Genomic DNA, 5,804 nt, shown 5'->3' with positions numbered 1-5,804 from the left:
CAGAGACACAAAGACAAAAATGAAATAGTCCCTGGAGCTTACATTCTCTGTTGAACTTCAGGATGAATGCAGTCACCAACCAATTCCACTGGTACCACATGAGAGACAAAGTCTATTCAAATAAAGATCTTTTTGGATTTTTCTGGAGGCATGAAAACAAGTCATTATGGAGCATTGCTCATGAAGACTTGGGTACTAAATTTCTAGAGTAAGATATGTATTTAATGTATTCAATTATTAATTATAAATTATAATATAATAATGAATAATAGGCTAACAATGAATAACACAATAAATCATTAATTTGATTATCAACACACTAATTTTGTATATTATCTTATTTTATATGACAACTTTTATTTGCAAATCAAATACCTGGAATTGTATGCAACATTACTTGCAGCCATTAACTGGTCTACTGAGATACACAAAACATGGAACTTCTAAGTACAAAGCACTTACAAATCCCACCTAGAATTCACATACTGACTTTTAAATCTTCTCAGGGAAACTTTCATCTCTTTGTTTCTCAAGGTATAGATGGCTGGATTCAGGAGAGGTGTGATGACTGAGTAAAACATAGCAAGAAATTTGTCCACAGATGTTGTGTTAAGTGGCCATACATAGATCAAGATGCAGGGTCCAAGGAATAACAACACAACCATGATATAAGCAGTGCAAGTGGATAGTGCCTTGGATGCCCCACCTTTGGAGTAATGGCAAAATGTGAGTAGGATGTAAGTATAGGAAATCAGTAAGAGAATGAAGCATGTCATAGCAAGAACACCACTGTCAGAATTCATCAAGATTCCCAGGAAAGAGGAATTAATGCAGGGAAGCTCAATCACCAGTGGGATGTCACAGAAAAAAACTGTTCACTACTCTAGGACCACAGAAAGGCAGCTCCACAATCATAACCAATTGATTCATAGAGGGTACGAATCCAATAGACGATGAGATCATTACAAGCCAAATGCATCTTCTTTGGCTCATGATGGATGTGTGGTGGGGTGGCTTGCTTATAGCTGCATAGCAATCATAGGGCATGGCCACAAACAGTACTGTCTCACCTCTTCCAACAAAATACCCAAAGACGATATGACACATGCAGCCCCCAAAGGAGATGGTTTTGTTTTCCTTTAGCAAATCTGTAATCATCTTTGGAGTAGTGACTGAGGAAAGCAACAAATCAACAAAAGAATGGTTGGCCAACAGGAAGTACATGGGAGAATGGAGATGAGAGTCAGTAATAACTAAAATCACAATAAAGATATTACCTAAAACAATGACCAGGTAGAGCACCAAAATCAAAAGAAAAAAGAAAATCTGAAGTTCCCATGAATCACAAATTCCCAACAGCACAAACTCAGACACTGTAGAATGATGTACTTCAGCCATTCATTTATCTTTTTTATAAACCTCCTAGAGAAAATGAGAAAATTATTTATTAGAATATAAAAGAGCTTAATTCTCTACCTTTAATGGGCAAATAAATATTCTCCCACATAAATATGAAACCACATCTTAATATGAAATGAACATCTTATGTTCATTTAACCAGTCTTCCAATGATATGTATGTGGGAATATGATTTGAGAGATTGGGGGTTCCCAATCTATGTGAGATGCACATACCCCAAATGAAAAGGAACATCTGGTGAAAGATGTATGTGGAATATTTGAAAAAATAACTATATTACCCTATTAAAATATTCCAAAAGTAATAGTGTTAACTGAAAAAAATAATGGAGGAAGAGGGAATGGTAAAGAGGTGGAGGTAGGCTGGAAAAGGGAAGACATCTGAAAAAAATGAGACAGTTGAAAAAAAGCTGATCAAAACTAAGTGAATGAGGTCTGAATGAGAAGCCCTTTTAATAATGAGTTAGAAAAAAATATAAAAAGGCAAATTCCACCAGGTGAAAGATGATCTGATTGATCCCCAATGATAAAGAGAGACTCCAAATTGCATTTCAATGAATGAAGTTAAATATTTGGCATAAACTTGGAAAAGAATTCTTAATTTTCCAAACGTTCCATGAGGCCTTCAGTACATTTTAAAAATTATTCTCTGTGAAGCAAGATTATCAATCCTGTTCTCAAATCCAAAGCAAAAAAGAAACTGGAGGCTGAACATCACATGCAGATATTTATCTCAAAAACTATACTGACAATAAAACTATTGGTTAACAAATAAAATCATGGTTCATGCTAATTTATTTAACTGTATTCTGACAAATGTTTAACAACTTTATTATACTAAAAGTATGTAAATAAAATATTATTTATTTTATTTTTATTAAATTTAATGTTAAGTTTAAATCCATAAATATTGATTTTATGATTAATATATTTATTTTGTCTTGTGCTTATGCATGGCAGATTCTAGAATTTATTTCCTTTCATATTGAATAGGGGGTATGTGAAGGTTTGCTAAAAGTCAAGGCATACTAAAAAAAAAAGCCAAGAAGACTTAAAAAGAATAAATAAACAGCTGAGAAACCTCTGAGACTGCTCATGTCTCAAATATCCCACCCATATTTAACATTCAATGATTTTGTGATTCCAAGTGAGGACCAATAAGAGAAGTCAACCATCAGATGTGATGCCCAAGAAGGGCTACACAAAGATTCCTAAGCAAATCCAAAATAAGTGACTTAATCCAACATCTTAATCAGAGAACTCTAAAATGCAATCTGAGGCTTCAGCATGGTAATGGTTGTATTCACTTGTCTGGCTCACAGTAGACACTTAATAAAAAATCATTAAATGATTGACCAGAATAAAGATCCTGACATGATCCTGAAATGTGTTCAATATGTGACTAATCAATAACCAAAATACATCACTAAATGGAATTCTAAGATTTAATTTATGTAATTCAATAGCAGTTTGATATAAATAGAAAGGTTCAGAAACAGAGGAGCTCAAAACTCCTATTACTTACTACCTTGGTCCTCAGTTTCCTTAGCTCTAAAATGATATAATTAGAATAAATAATATTAAGTTTGCTTCAGGTCCATATGACCTGATGGTGATATTTTGATCTGTGAGAGGAGAAGCTGTGCATCAACTGTCCAGTGAAACAGACTAAAGTTTTCCTTCAAGAGTGGACAGTCTTCAGTACCTTAATGACTACATGTTTTCATTTAACCTATAAGTGCTTCAGGAAATGCTCTAAGACTAAATTGCAGGCAGGCACCAATCTACACTGTTCCTGAGGAGGGCAGTTCTTGTACTAATTAAATCACAGATGGTCTGGACCAAAAAGAAAAAAAAAAACTACCTAAGCATCCACACAGGAAGATAAATTAAGCACAACCATGTCTTCCTTAGCTATCAGAACCCTATGTCTTTACTCACCTTTACCTTCACTGCATCATTATTACCATCACCTTCTTTTCCACCCTTGCCACCAATAGGTTTTCTTTCTTAAGACCCAGGTGATTGACATCAGTTCAACAAATTCATTGAAAGGAAACTCAACACTTAGCACAATGTACGGTACATAGTAAATGATTAATAAATGTCTATTGAGTGATTGATTGATTGAAACTCTCTCAGCTGTTATGAGAAGAACTGGAAAATCATCCCATCACTGTTCATTAAACTATCAATAATCTCCTTAGATCACAAGGATAAAACACAAAGGGATGATTGAAAGTTTTTGCATGATTAAAGTAGTTCAGTCTGAGATTTAAAGAAAAAAAAGGATAAGTTTGATTATTATGCAAAATTAGCCTTTGCATTAAATGAGTTTATTTGGAGGTGAGGGGTAGGAATTTTGCATGGACTAAAAGGGAAATGTTTATACTTTGAGACCTCAAAACTCACCAGAAACATATTCTCCACTTGATATAAAGTTGAAGGAAATTTTTTAAGTGAAAAAGAAATGTTATGATGTCATGCACCTATGGACATAAATCCCCTGAGAGGAAGAAATTTTTTTTTGCATACAAATGCTCATCATGTAAGGTATAAGGAGTTTTTAGAATGGGAAGATTGAGAATCATGGCATTTTAGAGATGGAAGAAATTGGAGGTTTTATAAAGAATATTAATCTAAATTCTCCAAATCTTTCTTTTGCAGGCATGGAAACTAAGACCCAGAGAATTGATGGGATTTGCTCAACATCACATTGAAAGTGATGGTCACAGGACTCAGATTTGGTTTTCTTGTGATTTAACCTAGTGCTCTTTCCACCCAAGTTCATTGTTTCATCATCATACACAATTGGCAATACTTCCAACAAGCATGGTCAAAAATCACCTAATGCCCCAGCTATGAAAAAAGAATATTTTAGCAAATTAATGGAGAAATGGATTTTAGAGAAGCAATAACTCACTTAACCAAGAAAACTTACTGTTTTCAAGTTGTTTGGGACCTCCTAATATTTGTAATTTGGAATATTTAACCACTGTTATTTATTCTTTAAACAAGTCCCTGGAATGTTTTGCTGTTCAGCACAGCAGCCTGGCGCTGTAGGCACTTTATAAATATTTATTGATTAAATGTTGCTAAAAATTTCTTGACAGTACTTTCTAACTCAATTTCCAATATTCAAGCTAGGAAAAATCCTCAAATCCATGCTACTGTTGAATATTTAAAATAGTTGGAAATATTGAAAAAATATTGAAATCCATACTACTACTGTATCTCTTAAAATATTCCCTCATTAAGATTTTTCCTTCATCTAGGCTGGTCTTATGGATATTCATGCATAAGGCTGAGTAAAATTCTGGGATTTTTTTGTTTTGTAATGATTCCAAGATAGGAGAAATTGAGATATCAGAAAGAAAACAAGAAATAAATGGAAGGGAATTTTTTTTTCCTTTAATTTATACAGCACTTTCCAGACACAAAGGATTAAGTCAAACTAAAAAGCATTTTTTAATTTTATTTTTTATTTTATTTATTTCATTTTTCTTCATGGAATAAAACAAGCATTTCCATAACATAGTATAATCAAAAATAAAGATAATTATTATATGAAACTGCAAATCTGTTATGTACAACTTGCTATTCCTTTTAAATATATAATAAATTTATCAAGTAAATTTCTTTCCTTTTTGTTTCTTTTCTTCTCTCCCCCACCAAGCCAGAGATGGCTACCATTAGCAAGGATTTATTAAAAACTTGGAGGTAGTATGGTGGACTGGAATGTCCTTTGGATGGGGATAAAGCTGGTCACAGTTCTATTCCTGACTCTCTTACTAAAGAATTATGTTACACTTAGCATCTCTTGGTTTAAATTCCTTCATTCATAATTCAGGGATGTAGATAAAAAGGGAATAGATAAATAAATAAATAAAAAGTCTTCTAGCTCTAAAAATATATGGTTCTATGAACTTATGTAATATTTTCAAATACACTATGTCCTGTGGGGGTACTCAAAATAAATGAGCTCTCAAAAAGATCAATAATATCCTCTTCTTTTCTTTCATTGCTTCATTTAAAATGGGATTGGTTAAAACTCTAAAAAGCAAAATCATAAGATCAATCTACCTCCTTTATACTAGAAAGACTAGGTAAGTTCCACTGAAGAAAAATAATTCTCTTTGTGATACCTGGCATGATTAATTTTACAATTCTGTGAATACAGGCAAAACTCTCCCTGTCCCCTCACATCAAAGAAAACAGAAACTTTGGAAATAACAAAGTGGGAAAAGCAAAGAAAAGGAAAATGAACCAAATTTTTCTTCTCTCCTCTAAAATTGTATTTTTGTATTGTTTCATATGCTCAACATTCTAAAGGTCTGTCCTATGTCCCTGGTAAGAGAGGAAGAGAGAAGTGAAATAAGTATAGAG

At 33.1% G+C, this 5,804-nt stretch overlaps 1 pseudogene; it reads right to left on the bottom strand.

Moving 5' to 3' along the window:
• Positions 1–458: 458 nt before the first annotated feature.
• Positions 459–1,398, bottom strand: LOC114028418 (annotated as a pseudogene).
• Between the last annotated feature and the right edge of the window lie 4,406 nt (positions 1,399–5,804).

This window comes from Vombatus ursinus, unplaced genomic scaffold (assembly GCF_900497805.2).
Source record: "Vombatus ursinus unplaced genomic scaffold, bare-nosed wombat genome assembly UNPS02014880.1, whole genome shotgun sequence".
NCBI classification, from domain to species: Eukaryota; Metazoa; Chordata; class Mammalia; order Diprotodontia; family Vombatidae; genus Vombatus; species Vombatus ursinus.
Note: the sequence above shows the minus strand (reverse complement) of the source record. Positions and strands in the feature narration are given on the sequence as shown.